We start from the raw sequence: 24,641 nt of genomic DNA, 5'->3' as shown, positions 1-24,641 counted from the left end.
TGATTTGGATGGAGCTTATGTTCCTTATAAAAGATGAAATCCAAGGCTTAACTTCCAAATACAACTTAAGAAAATCAGAAGGAACCTATGAAGAAGAGATTATGCAGATACTATATTTATCTTTAGAAGATTTCAAGCTTATCAAAGCTGAATGCCTACATCTTTTTAGGCAAAAAATAACATTGTGAATGTTAAAAAAAATGAGGTCCTCTTGTTGCACACTCATACTTCTCAATGATGCTTTGGATGGAGTTTATGTTCCTTATAAAAGAGGACATCTAAGGTTTTACTTCCATATGTAGCTTGAGACAATGGGAAGAAATAGATGAAGAAGAGCTTATGCAGATACAAGATATAGCTTTGGAAGAGTTCAAGCTTATCAAAGATGACATGCCTACATCTTTTAATGCAACAAATAGCATTGTGAATGTTACAAAAAAAGTTCCTCTTGTTGCACATTCATACCTCTCATACAGGAGGCAGTAATGCCAATTTATTAGCATTTATATTAGAGATAAATATGTCTACCTATTTGATTTGGTCTCGTGATATGGGAGGTTCTACTGAGCATAAGTGCTACAAAATAGTTATGGATTCCATTTGTTCTTTTCTCTGGGTGGAAACCTTGATGTATGTGGATATATGCAATGTTTTGAAGATATTATTAGCATTTTTGAAGATACAAAATAGTTATGGATTCCATTTGTTCTTTTATTTGGGTGAAAACCTTGATGCATGTGGATACATGGGATGTTTTGAAGATATTATTAGCATTTTTTATAGTACTTGATGCCTTTTGATCCATGTGCGAAGCACAATAGCTATGCATTTATGCAAATATGTGGCATGTTATACAAGTAGTTGATTTGATCGAGGAGAAGATGGTTATGTGCATAGAATTGGTCACTTGCTCTATATAATATATAACTCAAGTGGTATTCATGCTTTTTAAGGGTTATGGCAGTTCATTTACATGTTTTACAATACATTACGTTTATGGGTTATTGGATGCTTATGCTATATTGATGGGAAATTCTTGAGCTTTTAGCATGATCTTGGACGGGTATGCTCATATGAAGCTAAAGTCTGGGAAATTGTTGACAACATGTATACATTGCAATAGAGGTTATGTATTTACAGAGTATTCTTGATTATTATACTATGGTTGGCACATGCAAGAGGATGTGTAGGTTCAGAGCAGGTGGATGTCATGCTGCATTTTGAGCAAGGTTGAAAATTTGTAAAATTATGAGCTTTTGTGCACTCTCCTAGGTTTGTGTCAACTCACTACTGCTATGTTTGCCAGAGATGGTAGGGATGACTTATTAGATGCCTTATGTAGGGAATTGATGCTAAGCACCCGCTTTGAGTTACATAGGGACATTGGTGAAACATGTTGGACTTGGCTATTCCTTGAACGTTGTGTATGCCAAATGTGGTGCACTACAAGATGCATAAAGAGTGCTTGAGGAGCTTTCTACTAGGAATATGCTCTTGGAGTACATTGATTGTGGGATAGAAGAAGCAATATGTGCTTAACACTGCTTTTGTTGATATGTATGCCAAAATCAGGGCTAGAAGGAGCAATCTTATTTTTCCTTCTTCCCCCTCGCTTCTTGTTTTCCTTTCTTTTCTTTCTCTCGGTTTTGACATTTTTATTCTTCCCTTTTCTCCTATCTTCTCATGGCATGCACGTGCTAAAGAAAAACCTTCTCAACTTAGCCTAATGCTTTTGCGGAGGGTTGTCGTTGCCAATCTCTCTTTATTTTTCTTTTGTTTTGTCAATTATTGGGCAGTCACATGAGCGTATCCTTGTGAATCCAATTGTCAATAGTCTCCCAAAATCATTGAACACGGCATCGCCACCCCCGTTAAACACAAATCATTGGGTGCCACCAAGGGTTCCATAAATTCAAGAAAAAGAAAAAGAAAACAAGAAAACAAGCATTAGGCTAAGTTGAGAAGGTTTTTCTTTAGCATGTGCATGCCATGAGAAGCTGGGAGAAAAGGGAAGATTGAAAATGTCAAAACCTAGAGGAAGAAAAGAAAAAGAAAACAAGAAGCAAGGGGGAAGAAGGCAAAAGAAGAGGAAGGAGGATAGGGGATGGGGGCGTTTGGATCTTGTTCTCTACCCTTGACTTACTCTCTCTCGACCTCGAGAAGAAGGAAGGCAAGAAAAAGGTGGGGATCATTTTCTCGCACTCTCTTTAGACCTTGTGAGTAGGAAGAAGGGGAAACAAGGCAAAACAATATTGACTCAATCTCTCACCATCGTGCTAAATAACAAGAAGAAGAATACATTGTATCTCAAGGATGTCGGTCTCTCTCTCTGTTGTGCGGTATGAAGGACGGCAAAGACGAGCTTAAAGAGGCTAGGCTCCATAAAAGTACTTGAGCATCCAAGTGTGGGTAAATTTGAGACAAAATCTAAGGAACTAGGGAAGTTGGGGAGGTGAAGAAGATTGTGGAAGCAAGGAGAAAGAGATCGGATTAGGAAGAGGAAGATTATGCCCTCTATTGCCTGCTCCTTTGATCACAACTTGCCTTCTCTCTCTCTAACCCTTGGTTACAATTAAGGGAAGGGAACACATGTTTGATTTGGGTTATTTCTTGTAATTAGCTTTGATTCATTAAGTAGTACAAGTTTTGGGGTTTCAAGGTTTCTTTTGTGCAACTTCTACATGCCGTCTCTCTCTCTCTCTCTCTCTCTCTCTCTCTCTCTCTCTCTCTCTCTCTCTCTCTCTCTCTCTCTCTCTCTTTTTCCCACATTTAAAGGCCCTCTGCCTTCGTGGCTCACCTCTCAAATCCATATCCCTTGACAACAACTTTCCATGTGTGCTTTCCTCTTTACATACATCTTGCCCATTTTCCTATTGATGGTTTGGGGCAAGCCTCATTCATTCTTGTTAGCACAAACGACAAGAGAGAAAACCATTTCTAAAGTCCATTTGGGTTTTGAAGAGCCAAAAAAACTTTAGAAATAGCTTACTCTCTTGTTGTTTATGCTAACAAGAATTCATATCGCTTGCCCTAAATCATCAATAGGAAGAGGGTCAAAGTTGACAATGCAAAAGGATAGAGCAATGGGGAGAATACGAGAGCGAGAGAGAGCGAGAGAGAGAGAGCTAAACCAACCTACTGGGAAATGAATTTGTGATTATAGAATGGGGACAGGGTGTTGCTTATATACTAGCATGGGGACCCTTAAGTTACCCCCTTGGTAAATTTCCCTACCCAAGACTTTGTCAAATAAGTAAAATAAATACCTAAACCCAAAATAAATATTGGGATCACATTGGGCATGTCACTTGAGATGCTATAACTTTAACACCCTCTTTCCATCTCATAGTGAAGATATTTCGGAAGACCAAGTCAATGAAGAAGCTACAATGGACACCCTAGTAGAGGTACGTCCTTCCATTGGATACAACTCGGCTATGCGGCCACCAATATTTTAACCTGATAAGAATTCCATCTTGAGCACCCTTTGCCTCATAGAATATTGAAATGTAGACCACACTACATTCAATAATCCCTATTCATGAACTATGAACACATCACGTCCAAACATTCCTAGACATGAACTTTGAAACACATCATATCCATAATCCAGCCAACAACAATGAATCTGTGTATGTCACATTAGTTCCTTTTGGCAGATGCATGTTCTTGAACTTTGATCAACATACTCAAACAACGATAACTTGAACTCTAACACATGGGTCCAAATCACTTCAAGGGATCTTCTTTTGCCCCTCTTTGCTACTCCCCAAACTCTCTCTAGTTAAAGCTAGTTATTGCAATCGCCACCTAACTAGAAATCTAGCATCGTAACCATTTGTTATGGTATTGATTCAACTTTGACACTAAAGAGCATTACTAAAACAAGCCATCAAAAACTTGGGGAAAAAGTCCCTTAGAAATCCTAAGCTATTTAATATCAAACATTGCTCAATAAAAGGCTTAGCCCTTGGGTATACTACTTGTGCAACCAACAACCTTGAGTAGATAGCCTGAAGTGGACTGAAACAACCAAACTAGTGTGGCCCTAAGATGGTTTAGAGTGGCTAATCCCAAGAGACTTTATGCGGCCAACTCCTAACGGTCAAATCATAAGTCACTAACCCTAAGCAGGTAGCCCTAAGCAAAGTGAAATAGCCAAACCAATGTGGCCCTAAGCATATTCAGAGGAGGTTTAGAGAAACCAACCCTAGGAGGCTTTACACGACCAACCTTAAGTGGATTTACACAACCAACCTCAAGTGACTTTACACAACAAATGCAAAGCGACCAAACCATAATCGGCTAAACCCTAAGAGGATTGAAACGGCCAAACCAACAGGACTCTAAACCGATTTAGAGTCGCCAAAGTGGCTTTATATGGACAACTCCTAGGAGCCAAACCATAAGCCGCTAACTCAAAGAGTCTATCCTTAAGCGGACTAAAATGTCCAAACCAAAGTGGCCCTAAGCGTGCTTAGAGCAACCAATCCGAAGCAGATTTACACAACCAACCCTAAGTGGCTTTACACGGCCAATCCTAAGCGTCTTTACATGCTCAACTCAAACCATAAGCGGCTAACCCTCAGTGGCTAGCCCTAAGTGCACTAAAACGACCAACATGAAATTTAAATATAACCAAAATGTTAATCCTAAATTAAGCTTAAACATAATTGTATATTTAACACAATGTAAAATCAATACTTTAGACTTAAAAACACTAATTATAAACCTAAGTTTAAATTTTTAACTTATCTTTAAATTACAAAGATAAATTTAAAAGTTCTAGATGAATGAAATTAAAAACCATGAATCAAACACTTAAATTTCAATTCAAAAATATAAATCTAAATCTTCAAACTTAACACAAGTTGATAGCAAAACTTACTTTTTTAACATAAAAAAAGAAATTTTAAATTAGACTTAAAGTAAGACTTCAATTTTACATTGATATTCAAAACGACTACAATTAATTAACAAAACATAATTGAAATACTTCATATTTTGATTGAATTTTCTAATTAATTGTTAAATTTTATTTTTCTTTAAACGTCTTTGAATTGTGTGTGCATACATGTTTGTCTTTGATTGTGTGTATGCAAATATACATTATATATGTGTAGATTTGTTTTGTGTGTGTGTGTGTGTGTGTGTGTGTGTGTGTGTGTGTGTGTGTGTGTGTGTGTGTGTGTGTGTGTGTGTGTGTGTCTCTCTCTCTTTTTGCACGGCCTTAGAGAGAGAGAGAGAGGTGGAGCTAACCCAGAACAAAAAGGGAAAAGTTGGGTTTGCTTCATACCACAAATAGCTCAAAATGAGCTCATGACCTAGCTCAAATAAAATTGCCCTTGCGGAGTGTCAATATCATAGTCTATATATGCATTGATATCACAATTGATACTATTGACACGCATATTGATGCAAATAGTGACACCGTGTGAAAGTCCAAAAAGCATCGTTGTATTTGCGTCGATATGCTAAAGAGACACTAGTAAGGTTCTTTCCTTTGAGCATTCCGGCTTCTCTGGCATCTTCTTGTCTAGATCCTATGTGATCTTGGCCACCAATGCCCTTTGATCTTGCCATTCTTCCACCTCTTTGGCTTTTCCCTTGGCTTTCTAGATGGCTCTTTGCTTCTCCCACTTTAAGCCTCTTCAGTTTGACTTTTTGATCGACCGGCTCGTTTGGGAGATCTTCATCGATGACAATCCCATCACTCTTGCATTGTGACTAATTTTATCACCTTACCTTCAACCACTTCAGCTTTTATATTATCAAGTCATTGATGTAAAAAGTGTCCATACCTATTGCAAGTATAGCAACTAGAATAACGTCTTGTAAAATCATCTCTACCCCACCTCTACCTCCAAAATTTTGATAACGCCCTCTCCCTAGCCCATTATTAGTAACTAGCATCATTATTTGCATTCTCTAAATAGTCTTGGTTACCCAAATTTTGGTTTTGTTATGACTATCATCCACACATCTTTGCCTTCCTTAAAATGGTGCATTCTGATTTAAACATGTATTTCACAATTGTCTAAATTCTTTATAGTGAGTACATTGGCAAGAGTCATTCGGCCTGTGCTCTTTTGATTTACACTTTGTGCACCACACTACAACATAACACCAAGATTTTGACGCAGCAGATTTCAACGGCCGTACCTTTCCACGCGTTTTTCAACGGACTTGCAGCCCGTTGATACACACGTCAAAAGGGCCGTCAAAATACCTATGGAAATATGCGTGGAAACGTAAATATTAACACTCATATTTCCACAGGTATTCCCACGCTTCTTTCGACGCATATTTCGACGCAAAAAAATTGGGGGAAAAAAAGAAAATATGTGCGCAGGCGGTCATTTTCGCCTGCGACGCGCTCAGATCTGCTGCTCTTGGCCAAAACCTGTTGCGCAGGTATTATGAGCTCTCTCTCTCTCTCTCTCCCCCCCCCCCCCCCTCCCACAACCCCCCCACCCCCCCAACCTCTCTCTCTCTCTCTCTCTCTCTCTCTCTCTACATCATGTGTGTGTGTGTGTGTAGGAAAGAGAGAGAGAGAGAGAGAGAGAGAGAGAGAGAGAGAGAGAGAGAGAGAGAGAGAAGTGTGTGTGTGTGTGTGTGTGTGTGTGTGTAGGAAAGAGAGAGAGAGAGAGAGAGAGAGAGAGAGAGCAGTGTGTGTGTGTGTGTAGGAAAAAGAGAGAGAGAGAGAGAGAGAGAGCGGTGTGTGTGTGTGTGTGTGTGTGTGTGTGTGTGTGTGTGTAGAGAGAGAGAGAGAGAGATAAATGTGTGTGTGTAGGGAATCAAAGAGAGAGAGAAACGTGTGTGTGTGTGTAAGAAACTAAAGAGAGAGAGAGAGAGAGAGATAGAGAGAGAGAAATGTGTGTGTGTGTGTGTGTAGAAAATCAAAGAGAGAAAGAGAGAGAGAAATGTGTGTGTAAGAAATTAAAAAGAGAGAGATAGATAGATTTTATTATCGTCCTCGGAGGTCAAATATGACCTATGGGACCAAAGTTACATGTGATGTAGTATGTGTACGGCTGATGAGTGACTCTCGATGCTCCAAAATTGTAGTGATGAGAGTCGCAATGGAGAGCCCACACTTTGGTTGGGAGAGGAAAGTGTGTAGGTCTAAGTTATGGCTGAAAATGTGAGAGAAGCAAGTTCGGATGTGATCAAAAGCTGAGCACTCTAGTAGTGTGTGGTACTCAGACTCTCGAACTTGCAGTGAGCATAATGTGCACAATCGATTTGACTCTTCTCCATTGCCCCAACACCCTATCTCGCATCGAAGGAAATGGGCGCTAAGCCGAATTGCTGCGATAGTGCGTATCGCGGACAAGGGAATAGGCTCAAGCATGTAAGTGTGAGTACGGTTTCCTCTCTCAGCGAAGAACATGGTTTTGTAGTTGGGGGCAATATAGGTGGTGTAATGTATGAAGCGTGACCCACCGGATTTCTCCCAAGCCGTAATACATTGGCGTTGTAGAAAAGCTTCATTCACTTGAGAGTCAATTGAAGCATCATGTAGCAAGTGTAATGCATCCCATCTCCCAAACCACTTCTTTATGTCTTGCATCCATCCCGTGCTCAAGATCTTGCTTTTATGCGTCTTTTGAACTTTTTTGCTTGCTTCCCATGCAATTGTAGGAAGTCGATGTGAGGGGTTTTGACGCATCTTTATCATGTACTCCACAACCCTTTCCATGCCCATAACCTCAATTGGAAGAGATCCCGACTCAAGAAGTAGGAGCATATATGGTGTTTGTGTCTTAACTTGGAGAAAGTTTGTAAGAAAACGCTTTTGGACATTCTCAAACTCTTTCCAAGTAGACTTTGAGATGCTCCCACCCCACACTTCAACTCCATAAAGAAGAACCGATGTCACCAATGCATCAAAAAGATACTTCTTGAGAACCCAACACTTGATGTTTCCCACATTACACATGTTCTCAAATGCATAATATGCTCTCTTTCCCGCTTCCAAACGACGCATAGCACATTCATGCCACTTGTGATTGGATGGAACCTCAAGGCCAAGGTACTTAAAGCTCTCAACAACTTCAAGTGTCTCGTTGTTGTACACAATGCATGGCTTCTCCTTATGGTTGGTTTTCACAAGCATAACCTTTGTTTTGGATTCATTTACAATCAGCCCACTATGCAAGAAAAAGTTCTCAAGGACAACCATAAGCTTTTGTGCATCTTCTAAAGTGTGTGCTAGAAGCACTACATCATCCGCATACAACAAAAGCATGATTACCGCATTGCAAATAGTGACCTCTTCAATGCCTTCTTCTTGCATAAAGTCAAGTACCATTTGTTCCAATTGATCGATGCATAGACCAAAGAGAGTTGGTGACAATGGACATCCTTGTTTAACCCCAATAGTGCTTACAAAAATTTTTGAAATTTCTCTTCCCATGCGCAATTGACAAATCACCTTCTCATAGATTCGAGAAACCGCAAGCATAAACTCACTTGGCACTTGGAGTTCTTCCATCCTTCTCCACAAATTGTTACGTGGAATCATATCAAAGGCTTTCTTAAAGTCCACAAAACAACAATACAATCTCTTGCCTTTGAACCGACTTTCCTCCATGAGAACACGAAGAGTGACAAGATGATCAATGGTGCTATGGCATCGACGAAAACCCGCTTGTCCCTTTGCACGCTTGTCATTCTCTTCAGCCCAATCACTCAATTTCATCTCCATTATGCACCCAAATAACTTTGCCATAAGAGACCCAATCATTATAGTCCGGTAGTTGCTTACATTCTTTACATCCCCTCCTTTATGCAAAGGCTTAACCCAATTAGTACTCCAATCATAAGGCATACCATGTTGAAGTGCAAGGTTGAACATATCACACATCCACTCATGGGTAAAATCTCCCGTCCATTTGATCATCTCCGGCTTGATACCTTGAAGATCTCCCGCTTTGCGAGTGGCCAACTTTTCAAGCCCACCGCATACATCCTCAATAGTAAAAAAAGACGGCATACATGGGAGTGAACCATAAAATGGCATTTTTTCAGTATTTTCTTGCTCATATAATTCCCTACAATGTGTGTACATATCCACTAGACTCAAGTTACCAAAATTCTCAACCCACTTGCCTCTCAAGTTTCTCCAAAATCTTCCACATGCATGTGCCTTTTCTTGGACTTGAAATTCTTGTTGCTTTACTTCCCATCTTCTTCTCTTCTTTTGAATCAATGCCTTGTATGTATGCAAATGACTTTGATAGTTGTCTTTGTCCATAGTTGCATCAAGCTTTATCAAGGACTTTCGAGCATCTTGACATTCTTTATCAAACCACCTTTTGCGTGATCTATCTTTGTTGATACCATGGAGATGCTTTATGGCAAAGCATTCTTCCGCACAAGAACAAATAGCTTTCTTGAAAGCTTCCCATTTAGTTTCCAATGGTGCATCACATTGAAGCTTTGTCATCCATAATTTTTGCTCAACCATTTCAATGTACATTGGTGCCCGTTTGAAATCCATACATAGTGATAACTTCTCTTTCCTTTGGCTGAGATTATCATGCTTAGTTGCTTCTCCACATGAAAGGTCAATACATAAGGTGCGATGGTCGGATTCCGGGGTCCATTGACCAAACATAAAACTCTTTATGCGATACATGATGGCTTCAGAGAGTAGCATATAGTCAATCACACTATCCCCATTATGTCTTCTACATGTAAATCCATTGGTTCCACTCCACAAAGATACACCATTGGCAATGAGCATACCCGTGCTATTACACATGTGTAAAAGTAACTTTCCATAGTGATCCGGCTCTTTCTCATCCATTGAAGTACGATCATACAAGTGAACTTCCTCCAACTCCCTTGAAATGTATGGCATATCAAATTGTTGAGTATCATGTTGCAATGTTTTTGTGCGAGCATTCATATCCCCAAATACAATAACATCACCTTCACCTTTGAAATAAGCAATGTCCTCTTTCAAATCAGAAAATGGTTGATCTCTATCCATGCAAGCATAAAAGGGAGAATCATGATGAGGAATGTAGCAACCGGCTACAAAAATGGGTGCTCTTTTTGGTGTCATAATTTTCAGCCATACATAACGTTTGTACTTGTCATCTTTCACAATTGATACAAAATCTTCCAATCCTTTCTTAACCATACATGCTAACCCTCCTTGTCCTCTTCGTTGCTTGAGATTCTTTGACCACATCAATGAATTTACATTGTAATCCTCCAAGCCGTTAATCCTTTGTGTATCATGCTCCCAAGTTTCAACAAGAAGTACAACATCGGCTTTGCTTGTTAGTTCATCAATGCCAACCCTCGCATTCCATGGGTATCCATTACAATTCCAAAAGCATATTTTCAATTGTAACTCGGTCTCATAGGTCACGCATCCCTATTTGCTTGAGAGACTTGCCTCCTCCTTGGGCACATTTTCTTCATGAGAGATTTCCTTGTTTTTATTATTCTTTTCCTCATATGCCATGCGACGCATATTTTGTTGCTTGATAGTGCGATCTTCACATACAAAACATTTTGTATTCCTCAAATAGATCCAACTATTATCAAGGATAATCTTTCGCTTGGTCTCATCCGGCATGGTGCATACAATTGGCCGTTCTCCCGAGCGAGGAGCTCCTTGCTTCCCCACTCTATGTGCTCCATAGACCATAACTCCGGACATGCCAAAGTGGGTTTTGAAGAAATCTTCAATAACAATGGCAAGAGAAAGAGGTGTCTCTAACTTCTCTTCAGGAGAGAGAGAGAGAGAGAGAGAGAGAGAGAGAGAGAGAGAGAGAGAGATGTGTGTGTGTGTGTAAGAAATTAAAAAGAGATAAATGTGTGTGTGTGTGTGTAAGAAATTAAAGAGAGAGAGAGAGAGAGAGAGAGATGTGTGTGTGTGCGTGTAGGAAATTAAAGAGAGAGAGAGAGAGAGAGAGAGAGAAATGTATACATAGGAAATTAAAATTAAAGAGAGAGAGAGAGAGAGAGAGAGAGAGAAATGTATGCGTAAGAAATTAAAATTAAAGAGAGAGAAATTAAAGAGAGAGAGAGAGAGAGAGAGATGTGCGTAGAAATTAAAGAGAGAGAGAGAGAGATATAAAGAGTGATATAGAGAGAGGGGGGGGGGGAATTAGAGAGGGAGAGAGAGAGAGATAGGAAATAGAGAGAGAGAGAGAGTGATATATATATATATATAAAGAGAGAGAGAGAGAGACAGAGAGAGAGAGAGAGAGAGTTAGGAAAATAGAGAGAGAGAGAGAGAGAGAGGAAAATAGAGAGCGAGAGCGAGATCGAGAAAGAGAGATAGCGAGAGAGAGAGAGAAAGAGAGATAGTGAGAGCGAGATTGAGAGAGAGAGAGAGAGAGAGAGAGAGAGAGAGAGAGAGAGAGAGGGAGATAGGGTACGTAGAGAGAGATAGGAAAATAGAGAGAGAGTGAGAGAGAAAGAGAAAGAGAGATAGCGAGAGCGAGATCGAGAGAGAGAGAAAGAGAGATAGCGAGAGCGAGAGCGAGAGAGAAAGAAAGAGAGATAGGGTACACACACACACACACACACACACACACACACAGAGAAATAGAGAGATAGAGAGTGATATATATATATATATATAGAGAGAGAGAGAGAGAGAGAGAGAGAATTAACTAGAGATAGCTACGGAGATGGATAGAGAGAGAGAGAGAGATAGTAGTAGATAGAGAAAGTTGGCATGAAAGAGTTAGGTTGGCTGACCAGTTGTGTGAAAAGGACAGAAACTCTCTCTATCTCTCCCTCTCCCTTTAGAAGAAACTATGGAGCACAAGTACGGAGAGTTTGCTAGAGAAATCGTACAGAATCTATGATACGACTCCTACGAAATGGGCATTGATTTTCACGACATAACACCTACATCTGAGAGAGAGAGAGAGAGAGAGAGAGAGAGAGAGAGAGAGAAAAGGATTATGCGTGAAGGTCCAACCAATATAGAGCCAAGGATGGAAGCAGAAAAGGGCTTACAGACAGAAGACGATGGCATGGAGGAGATGTTGGATGCCTTCTTCCAGACAAGCGAAGAGAACGCTAACGAAGCAGCACAGAAGCCGTGCGCCTATCTCCTGAAGACATGTTGAGGAAGTTGGCACGTCAACCAATCTATGAAGGCACCAAAATATATGTGCTTCGTACTTGTCTGACGTTTTTGAATCTGCAATCATTGTATGGGTGGTCAGATGCAAGCGTCACTGCTTTGTTTAGGTGCAGTCGAGGCCTGTAAGTGTTTGTGTGAAGACGCTGATTTAAAATTAAGCTTAAAGTTAATTTAAACAAAGGTGTTCTGACGCTTTCTTTTACTTTCTTTGTGCAGGACTCTAGTATGGCAGACCAGTATCAAGATCCCGCTTCTATAAATACACATGCATTTATGGGCTTCGTCACACGGATGATGCCCAGCCAGATGGCTTCTTCGTCTCAGTACTGGGTAGCCAGAGGCACGGGTACTACGCCTCCAGGCTTCACACCCGAGGGTCCGACGCCTATGGGCGGGACACCTATGGGGGGACGCCTATGGGGGGGGGGGGGGGGGGGGGGGGGGCAGGCCTATGGGTACGACGCCTGCGAGGTCTCCCATCATGACCGCTTCGACACCTAGGGATAGGGCAGAGGCGAGTACGTCCTCATCCCCACAGCACAGGCATACTCGCAGATCTCGTTGATCATCAGGTGGAGGTGGTGGTTGCTGTGGAGGAGGGTCCACAAATGCTTCGACCCCTCCTCACTCACGACCTCCGTCCTACCCAGGCACACCTCTCGACACACCGCTTAGCGCACCTCGGACACCTTGGGGGGTGTTGGACGGAGCGACTCACACACCCATGAAGTGCATGCAAACACTACCTAGATCAACATAATGTCAATCGAGGACACAGATGACACAATAGGCACACCGAGGAAATCTCTTAAGCTTGTCAGGCTGAGACCATCCTACACATACAACACTCAGGAAGGCCAACTAAACCACAATCAAAAACCTCACTGCTCTCAACTACACCACCTAGCCACATACACACATACGGAAGGTAACTCACCTAATCATGCCAGATTCATACGAAACTTAAGGAACACCATCCCCTCACTAGGATACACCTGTCCCTAAGCTTCTACACTCAAAACCCTCACTCTAAACCCATCTGCGGAAAACGCGTAGGATGACAGAGCAGAATTTTGAAAGTGCCCGAAACTGAAATTTATGAGTACCTATGCGTAGCTTACGTCGTCACGATTCTATAGACTACTAGCATACAGAAAACAGACATCGTTTGATACACTTACGGCCACAAATAGCTCGTAGATGCGTCGGCGTGTGCGCTTCGTCTCGCGTGGAATGCTTGGCGTTGTCGCGTAGCTCTCCTCAAGCCTACAGCAATGGTGCAGTCGGATCTCCAATGTGTTCAGCGAGCCGGGCGTAGCGAGAGGATAAAGCTCACGCTCACTCTCTTTCTCTCTCACACACAGTAGACGGCAGTGCTAAGTTTTGATTATGATTAAAAGTCCTTTTTTTACAAAATGACCTAGGTACCTTATATACTAAGGCTACCTTAGGTTTAACCAAAAATGGGGTTGAAAGGGTCAAATGGATTTGTATTTACAATCTGGAAGTGCCATTGCACCCCGGCTTCTGAAACTAGAATAACTACTCATTACAAATGATGTTTATAGCCATAATCCGCAGCATTTCATAACTCGCAAAAGATAAGACTTTGGTACGAAATTTGAGTTATGTTGTGTTGTTGACCCAGCGGTCAACATTCCCCCCTTCCGCATTCATGTCGTCCCCGACATGATCTGATTGTCGATGGCGATGTGGTCTTTGTTGTCGTTTTGTTGTTGGAAAGAAAGTATAGACTATAGCCTTTGCAGTAGCTTGTCTTGTTCATCCAATCCGATGTACATAGTCTTCACATGATTCAGGAAAATCATAATTGATGACGAACTTTATGTCTTTCACATCCACGCTCCTAGCTGTAGCATCTATTTCTGTCATTATAGGTCTACTGCCAGATCTAAATTCAAAAAGAACCCAATGTTGTTTAACTTGACTCTTATCATCATGGATAGAGAAAGCTCCATCCATCACTTGCTCTAGCAAATCTGTCAATTCGGAGTATTTGTGATTCTCAGAAACAACTTCTACAATCTGTAGAATTGAGTGATTGGCTTTCTGATCTTGTGAGCGAGTGACAACTTTGTAAGGATTTTGTAGAAATTGTATGGCTAAACCCTTAACTTCTTTAGGCCAAGTTGCACTCCAATGCAAAGTCTGTCTGTCAGGCCGAATCCATTAGGAAAAAATTGGACCCCCTTGGGGCCATGTAAGGATCCCTAATTTTAAGGGATTAAAGCTAATTTTGTAGGGGATGGAGGGAACAAAGACAATAAATAGGGCTACTTTTGTAGCTCTCTCTCTAACTTCTCTCTAGATAGGAGAGGGGGGGAAAGTAGGGAATGAGGGTGGTAAAGTAGGAGGAATAGGGGGGATAAAGTAGGAGAGAGAGGGGAGTAAAAAGAGAGAGAGGAGTAAAGGTAGAAAGAAGAACCATTCTCTCTCTACCTATCACCAAACAAAGAGAGTAAGTAGTTATGACAAAAGCCACTTTTCAGTTCGTGCATCAATTACCCCCAAAAAATGAATTTTTTATAAAATCTTCAAAATGGATCTTTTAAGCTTTCAAAAGGTCCCTATCTATACATATATATATATATATATATATATATATATATATATATATATATATATATAATATTTTTTTAGAAGAATCTAGCTTTTATAAGCTCCAAATCTAAAATTCCTTGGGTCCCTCTCTACATTAACTCCAAGAATAAATAGACAATGCCACATCATCAAAACGTCCATCTAATAAAGCCTAAAAACTGAAATTTTTAAAATTTAAAAATTTCCCTCCTTTGAGCTCAAAAATTGAACCTATATATGAAAAAACATATTTTTAAGTCTTTTTATCCCAAAAAGTATATCTTATCAATTTTTTTTCCCATCATAACTTTTCACCATGTCTCTTCGCGACATAACCAATGAATCACCTGCGCTGTCATCTACTAGGTCAACTAATGTCAGTCTGCGTCTACCAATCGAATTTGCTCCCACAAAAAAAATGACGAGAAAGCATCTCAACCGGCATCCGTACGACGGTTTCGAGGAGAAACCAATGTTGACTTGTGGCTTGATGGAGGGTTGTATCCAAAAAATCCGCTCGTGGGCTGTCATCCGACATTCCGTACACTCCCAAGCTTAATCAAATATGTAGGAGAAGGAGAACGTGGTCTTCTTGGGTATTGTAAGAGATTGGACTCCAATCACGCAGGTGCGTCGGCATATTTCCGACAACAATGTCAAGTGTTACACAATCATTCCACAAATCTCCAACAACAACTACATTCCATAGAGAAACAACTCAAAGATCTTAAAGAGGAGATGAAAGCTACAGAAACAGAGGTAACTAAGCTACAGATTGCAATGATGCACCTAAAAGCCACTCCATTTGGCATGCGTGAGCGTAAGAGGGATTTCTCTTCCAATGAAAACTTAGCATCTAATGGAGGGGCACGTAAGAAGCGGATCACGGCAACCAGGTATTTTTTTAAATTCACAGTGTTTATAACTTCCACAAGAGGACCGTTGCAACCTTCTCCTAGGATGCATCTCAAAAGAAGATATACTTTACATCATAGGTTGTGAAAAGGCCAAACACATGAAAGATGCCATCACAAAGGAGATCCTAAAAAAGATCTCTAACCTTGTGTCTGAGGATGATGTCAAGAGAGCTTGTGATGAGGTTGGGATCAGCACAAATGCATACCATGCACTTCATGGATTGATGAAAGATGCATTACGAGAGCAAGGCATCACCGAGAATTTATTTCCTATTCCACATAGGGTCCGACTTGCAAAAAAAGAAAACAATGATCTCGTTCGGGAATCCCTTGGCGAATACAAACACATTGAAGGATCCATGGTGTACTCTTCCACGAGTGCCAAGTCACGTGGTAATATAAAGGGAGGCAATACTATTCCTAATGGGACAAAGTCTTTTAGTTATCATCAATTCAACAATATTTTTGTTGACTTGAAACGACTACAACGAGCTATGGTTAAATTTTATGCTTTGTCTCCACAAGGTAATACAAATTGTAATGTCGTTTTTTATTTGTATTGAATATCATTTAGTATAACAATTCAATTCTTTTCTTTTGTTGTTTCAGTACTTGGAGAGAAGCTCATATTTATTCTTAAGCTAGATGAATGTCAAATTGTCAAAGGACGGAGATTGGAACATATGAGTGTGACACTCATGAATGAGGCAATGTTTTTTGCAAAAGTCGATGCTATCGGTGATCATTCTCAGAAACCATCATTTAGTGTACAATCGGAAAAAGAAATATGGTGGTTAGGAGCTTTTGAAGTTCCGAAGGAGACTCATGAGGTGTTGGCATGGGTCTTCTCTATGATCCCGTGGATCACAGAGGTTATTAAGGCACAACTAGAGGGAGAAAAGCTAGAAGTAGATGGAGTAGGTACATTTGATGTTGAGTGGCACTTAGGAGGTGATCTAAAAACAATCAAATGTATACTTGGGTGTAAACGAGGTGCTTCATCACTTCTTCCTTGTCCATATTGTGTACGAGGATACAAGGAGAGTACTTGTGGCTCCACGTCTTCAAAGAAAAATGTCAAGGGAAGTCAGGCAACAGGGTCAATGGATGATGATGCAAGGGATTGGGTGTGCTCGGTGTTGAAGTGTCCTATCATGGAGGTCCCCAATCGGTCGACAAAAGATAAAACATGGCATCCCATTATCAATTTTCCACTTACAAATGTACACTTTTGCACTTTGCATGCCTTTATGCGTATATTTGATCTCTTGTTAAAGATTCACATAGAGTACGCTTTCACAATGAAACCACTTTCCAGATCCGTGGAAGCCATTGGAATAGTTGAAACAATTCTAAATTCGATTGGATGTCATGGTGGCAATGTTTCTATCATCGGTGAGGTGGATAATATGCATGAAGTGCCACAAAAAGTATCTATGAATGGTGTGAAAGCACGTAGGTTTTTCAAGAAACTAGAGATTCAAAAGGAGAGGGGTGAAGAGGATGCTCCATGGGAGCTATGGAAAGTGCTTTGCAAGTGTACGACCGATCAAGATTCAAATCCCGTGCTTGTAAATCTACATAGGCAAGTGTGGCACCACTTGGAGTTAGTGCTTCAAATCATGTGGAAACCCCAAACCACGAGCGAGCAACAAAATTTGTTCAAAGATCACATTTCAAATTTCACTAAAGCATTTGTGCAAGCGTGGGGAGAGAGCAATGTCACACACTACATGGTAAGTTACTTTGTTCAGTTCAAATTTTGATGCTATACATAAATATTTATTTGATCTAAGCATTTTTTCTTGATGTAGCATATTTTGTATGCGCATGGAGCATTCTTTATGTCAAAATATGGTTCATTAGACATGTGGAGCACTCAAGGAATGGAAAAATCACATTATCGAGCCAAAGATGTTTACTTTAAAAATACACGTCACGGTGGTGGAACTACAAGATCCAACTACATGAAGGAAATGTTTGATTGGTTCTTTCGTTGTTCTTTGGGGAGATGTCATGCCATAGAGCGAGCGCGAAAGTCAAGTCTTTCCAAGGAGGTTAGGAGACAATCTCGACTTACTGCTAAAGAGAAATGGAGAAACTCCACCGGACCTCTTAATCATGCTAGGTGGCGTGAACATCACCACAGAGTGGGCAAACGTTGGTTACCCAACATGTAAAACAAATGATGCTATGCAATGTAATGTTTATATTTGTAGATGTCTTTGTTGAGTTGTATATAATACTTCTCCATTTATCTATTTTTTGTTTTTTATATTTTGATGATATTAAGAGTTTTTTTAAGTGGCCTGGTCAAGTGTGAAGAGACCTTTTTTTTTTAAATAGAGGGATTTTAGAGAAGAAGGAGTCTCATTTTCAATCTTGCCCCTTCTTACACCATGGCACGCACAAAGCAAACAGCAAGAAAAGATCAACCTTTTTTTGCTCACCCTCACTCAATCGTCCAAGGTGCTCAAAAACCACCTTGGATACACGAACAAGAGCTCTTAGAAGAGATGGAGAGAGAATGGTCAGGTGAAGAGCAACAAGCTGGACAACCTTCACGCAAGAAGAAACGGGTAGTGACATCAGACACAGAAACCGAAACGGACAACGAAGCACGAAGCCCACCATGGAGCGGACAGGAGATCCCAAGCAATCATCGAGTTCCGGCCGGGAAGACATTGCCACGTGGCTTCGGCACTCTGCCGTCAGATCAGCCTAGAGGTGATCATGGGTTACTAAATGAAGAGGATTTTGAGGATGTAGCACACGAGCCAGTGGGAGCGCAGGGTGGAGTTGAAGAGCCAGTCGGAGCACATAGTGGCCTTGAAGATGCGTAAGCTCCCCCTCGCAAGCCCTGTCGTAAAAAGAAAAAGTTTTTCAAGGTTCGCCCTCGCAAGGCCCATGTCCCAAATCCTACCATCCCTCAACAACGGGCTCCTGCTGTGAAGCGACGCATTCCAAAGGCGTTGAAAGAGATTCGTCACTATCAAAAAACTTCAGACCTTCTCATACGCAAGGCACCATTCGCACGTTTGGTAAAAGAGATCATGCAAAGTTATTGAATGGCGTTTTGAGTTCAAGGTATTGCCATAGAAGCTCTGCAAGAAGTGGCAGAATATCATCTAATTTCTATTTTTGAAGACACCGTGTGCTATTCATGCAAAACGGGTGACAATAATGCCCAAAGATTTAGCTCTTGCGCGTCCAATCAGAGGACAAAGAGATTGAATTTGACTTTTAGGCAATTTTGCCAATGTAAAGATATCTTTTTGAAATATAACGAGTCGTGGCTTTTTCAAATATAACGAGTCGTGTACATTTGTTTTAAGTGATAAGTAAAGCTAAGTAGAGAGAGGAAAAGAGAGAGAGATGTGGATAAAAGAACTGTCAACCAAGTTTGGTTGATTGAATAACCAAAAAAACATTGTATTCTTATAATTTTTGCTTAAAAAACCTTTAATTAGGCTGTCTAGAGGCTTGCCGCAGAGGCGCGCGAGAAGCCAAAAGTAAATGTTACTTCTGACTTCTCGTGCGCCTCTGCGGAAGGCCTTAAGACAGCCTAATTAAAGCTTTTTTATGCCAAAATTATAAGAATACAATGTTATTATGTTTTTATTGATGGAGATTGGACTGAAAAAAACTCTATATTTTGATTCAGAGAATTACACAAGTGTATCACAAGATAGAACCAATCATATACTATCTATCGTACAATAAACTCAATATAGAAGTTGAAAAGTACAGGTTAAAATCAATTTCCATTCGAATTTTGAAATAACAAAGTACAAAGATGTGATATCTCATTACATACTTGAAGGAGTTAATTACAAGATTTATGCATCTATTGACTGCTTGAGCCATCTTAGATATGGCGAGCAATGTTTTCTCGGCGCTCTTGGGCGCAAGGAAGCTGTTTGTGCAGCACATCCCAAGCAATTTGTTCCACATTGCTTAGACCTACAGCTTGGCTTAAGGCCACGTTACAAAGCACACGACCACGAATGTGTGTCGCAAATGCAGCACTGGCAAGAGATTTATTTACAAGATATATAACTTGGGAGGCTTGAGATATGGTTGACAGGCATAGGATGCGGCTCATTGCTTTCATCATTGACACCCAAAATTGACCACAAGGAGCGTACTCCTTGTGGATTATCGCAAAGCCGTCCTGGGGGAGCTTGCCAAGGTAATGCGCAAGAGACGACTGCCATCCAAAAGCTTGGCGCCTACCATCTCCTCCCCACATGCATGCTCATCCAACTCCACAACATTCTACAAAGAAATCAATAGGTAAATAAGATTTCAGAATGCAACAATGAAAATTAACGTAATCACAAAACAAAAATCAATTAATACCTCTTGTTTTTCGTCATCTTCATCGTTTATGCCTTTGCTGTCAAGAGAAATAGATGAATTGGGAGCCATAGCGACACTCTCAAGTTCATCTATATGAACATGCATAGGAGTGCGTTGGGCTTCGAGCAATGCGCGTGTAGCTACAAACTCATCCTCCGACACAGATGAGTGCGGTGCATCTATCACCGCCACCATTGCCAACTCCACTGTATCTACCACACTCTCTCCAAGGGGAAGGAGGCTTCGATCCAAAGGATCGGAAGAGGGGTCAATGGTAGAGGACTCTACAGTGGCACAGACGATGGACAGACACTCATCCATGTGGATGTCAAAAGTCTTTTCAAGATCATGTAAAAACAAATATTCCTCCCCATCTATCACAATTGGGGAGAGGTGTTCAAAAAAAACCTCCGGAGTTAATGTCTCCTCCGGCGCATCTGCAGCGGGCTTAAAGGATGCTTCTGCACCCTCATCACCCATGGATTTGGCGGCATCCATGACACCTCCTGGGTAGGTTAGGGTAAGAATATTTCCCTCATTGCTTGCATCCCAGGGCGCGATAATGGGCTCCTTTGTGTCCTTGACGACACCCCCAAGGCGCAAATGAGACAAATTCACCTCAGATCTTTCAGGATCCTCCGCAAGAAGAAACACAAAAGTCACCAAGCGACTTAGAAACTGGGTGCCGACCTTGTTCTTTTTCAAACGTGAATCTTCGATGTACTGACCTGCCTCACCCGCAATTACACAAAATCGTTGAAGTCGCTGGGTGAAAGGCCGATCGCCTTTGTGTATGTAGCGAAGCAAATCGCATGGAATCCACAATTCCCCTTGTCCGACAATTGGTACAGCATACTTGTCGATGTAAAATTCAAAAAATTCTAAGATTGGCTGTTTAGGTGAATAGTTGCATTCACATCATGGAATTGGGTGAAGAAATTGTGAAGATCGTCATGATCTTGCCACTCGGTTGTTTGTAAAAACGCTTGGAAGCGTTGTAACGCCGTGGCTTTGGGAGGGGTGGAGGAGGATGCCATAATGTTGGCTCTTAAAGTAGGAATGCAAAGAGTGTTGGAGCTCAAATGAGAGTGTGAACAGGCAAAGAGTGTGAAAATGGTAGGGTTTAGGAGGCTTTATATAGCACGCCCCCCCCCCCCCCCCCCCCCCCCCCCCCAACAAAAAAAAACAATAATTAAAATATTAAACAATTTTCATAAAGTAACACAAATAACAAGAAGTTATAAAAAAATTACAAACTAAATTACAATCATTTAACTCAAAAAACACATCACTACAACTTTAAGATAATGTGCATTGCCAAAATTTGATACAACCATCTGCTTGAACTTACAATTGTGATATTATAAAAAATTTAAGTACAAACATAACTACTCTAATGATAAAATCAAATTCTCTTCCGTTGTCCACGCCTTTTCAATTTGAATCGTGCTCTCCATGCGGCTACCAATCTAGCCAAAAAAAAAATTAGCATACCCAACTTAGAGCAAGGAATAATCAAAAGAACATAAATATAACATAATTAAGAGAGAAAAATCATTCACCTTACGTCATCCGATGCAAAATTTTGTATCTTCTCCATGCTCTAAACCCATTATCATTAAGTGCTCCCGCACATTGGCCAATGTCCAATGCTTATTCACTTGGACGGTTTCAACGGCACCACTCGACAATTTGATTGCAATATCAAATACCTCAATTGTAGCATCGGTGGATTGCAATGAAATCCATTCACCAAGCTTGCACATCCACCTTTCATAGAAGTACCGCACGTAAAGAGTGGAGCGCACCTTGATGAAACGGATAGCAATGTCGAAACTTCCAACCTGACACCGAAAGCGATCTCCGTTGTGAAGTCCTTCAAGATACCCCCACTTCTCCCCAAGGATGGCTTCCAATGTATCGTATTTAAGATCTTTGCAAACATACATAGTATTTGTATGATGGAAAGGCAAAGATCCAAAGATGCTAGCGAAGACATGAGCAGGACAACACCATCCAAGCCCAACAGAACGCGAGGCTTTTCCAAATTTTAATGATGCTCTCACATCAGCTACAATCTTGGCTTTCAAAGACATTACAGTGAATGCATCTGGCTTTGGCCACTCCATGCTACGCAAGGTTGTAGCCTCCAAAGGTTGTAGCTCTCCGTAGCCTTCCTCATCTGTAGGTACAATGTACTTGTGGGTGTAGAAGAACACCCTCTGTCGTGCAAGGTTTGATGAAGTTGTGTTGGAGAAGATCATATCCCCAAGACTTGCATGCATGGCCGTAAATGTGCCTGAAAGGCACGAGAGTGGTTGCTCCTCCACAAGGCTAGAAGGAAAAACATCTACATAGAAACAAAACAGTCTGTGAGATGTAAAAAGTCCATTTTTTTGTTACCACCAAAACCATTGAAGTGCAAGGGACATACAATTACAAGGAAAATCCCTTGGGTTGGTGATCCCTCGTAGACGCATGTGTCCAAACATGAAAACATGTTGAACGATTGCCACCATACCCTTGTCTCTTACTTGCTTGAAGCCTAGTAGTCTTCCCTTCCAATGGAGATCAACGTTTGTTCTTTCACGAACACGATGGGGACCGATTGCGGAAGGTTGCATGTAGACCCACGCACCTTCTTGAAAAAGGTGAGCTTCCCATTGCTGCTCCTCATTCTTCGAGTTGTGGAGAACCATACTTTGAATGATGGGTTTGGGGCGTCTATTTTGACCAGGTTTGCCATGGATGCTTAAGTGGGAGCTTGAAATTGCAATGGAGAGCTTGGGGAAGGAGGAGGGAGACAAAGTTTAGAGAGAGAGTGGGAGCTTACAGTTGCAATGGAGAGCTTGAGGAAGGAGGAGGGAAACAGAGTTTAGAGAGAGAGTGGGAGCTTAAAGTTGCAATGGAGAGCTTGAGGAAGGAGGAGGGAGACAGTTTAGAGAGAGAGTGGGAGCTTAAATTTGCAATGGAGAGCTTGAAGAAGGAGGAAGGTGTAAAAGTTTAGAGAGAGAGTGAGAGCTTTTTGTTATGGAAAGGGGCTATGGAGGAAGGGAGTCTTGGAAAAAAGGTTCTAGAGTGAGAAAATGACTTTTTGATCATAGGGTAGGTTTGGGGGGAGTTTTGGATGGAATATTTTGAATTTATTTTTTTTTTAAAATTTTCAAATTTTAAGGTTTTTGCAAAAACGTAACTGTGGACCCACCACTCCCCCCCTCCCTTTTTCCCCCTCCCTCTTTTACCCATCCACCTCCCTCTAGGATACAAAGCAATAAATGAGTGGACAACCCTATTATTCTCTCTACTTTCTTAGGTTCTAGACTTATATACATTGCTCTCTTCCTATTGGCTGGAGCCTAATTAACCTTAATCCTATATGGCCCAAAGAGAGTCCACATTTTTCCTAATGCCGGGACTTAATTATTCTAATTTTAGGTTCAAAACCCTACCGAGCATTCGATGCGCATTATCAAGGACAACCTTTTGAGATCCTCTGATTACCCTTATGTCTGCTCTTTGTCATTGAGGACTTCTTTGTTCTTGAGTTATGTTGTGTTGTTGACCCAGCGGTCAACACTTTGCTGTTGTTTTGGCTTCATCTGTTGCACTTCTAATATCTTTGTCGAGCCACAACAAGAACTACGATCCATTAGAGTGGACGTCTATCATCGTAACCATTCATCTTTTGAGATCCTCTGATTACTTTTATGTCTGCTCTTCTTCATTGGGGACTTCTTTGTTCTTGTGCAATCATGTTGTTAGTGTTGTCTGCAGCTTTGTCATTGTAGGCCATTCTTCGACTCGCCATGGAGGAGAAGTATGCCATGATCTGAAATTGGTGCTCCAATTCATTTGTCAATTGATTTGAGTAGCATTTCCTTATTGTTGATGTAGAAGGAATATGTACAAGAGGATGGTGATAGGTGTCCTTAGATTAGGGTCTAAAACCTGGATGACCAAAGGGAAAAAACCCGGTGGGAAAAAAAATGCCTTTGGTATACACTCTTATTGGAGTTGAGCAGTTGAACGTGAAGTACATGTTCATGAAAGGTGAGTGCTTGGGCAAAACACGGAAAGAGTGCCTGATGCAAGTGCCAATTATGGGACACTCTATATGCATATGAGAAATTTGTCAACAAAAGCATGCAATGTGAAAGAAGGAGATGATGGGTGTTTCGAGGAATAAATGTAGCACATGTGACATCAAAAGATGTCTCAATAGCTTCCACCTTTCCAAGAAGGGTTTTTGATGTAGAAGTTTCTCCACTCGTATCTCACTGTGCTCAGTACGTGAGTGTCTTTTGGACCTTCTCCTTCACTTCACCAGACTTAAGTACTTAGAATTCAACTCTTTTGCTCACCTATATCAGCATGAGCGACACAACGTAAATATGCTCAACTCTTCCAGCTTGAGCAGTACCTAGAATAGCTAAGACGCTTAGACCACAGAGAATATTACTTGAAGCTTTGGGACTAACACCTCACTCATTTTGTGGCTTAGCTACTCGACTCTGACTTGTATGACTTGTCGGTTGCATGTTGACACTGCTTTGTGACAAGTTCTTCGGCTGTTGTAGTGGCTGTTGAGACATACTTCGTGAAGTTTCTTCCTTTCCCTGTACCTTCTTCTCTTTGTA

Source organism: Adiantum capillus-veneris, chromosome 14, assembly GCF_014529385.1.
Source record: "Adiantum capillus-veneris isolate H3 chromosome 14, ASM1452938v2, whole genome shotgun sequence".
NCBI lineage: Eukaryota > Viridiplantae > Streptophyta > Polypodiopsida > Polypodiales > Pteridaceae > Adiantum > Adiantum capillus-veneris.
This window is presented reverse-complemented; position numbering follows the sequence as displayed.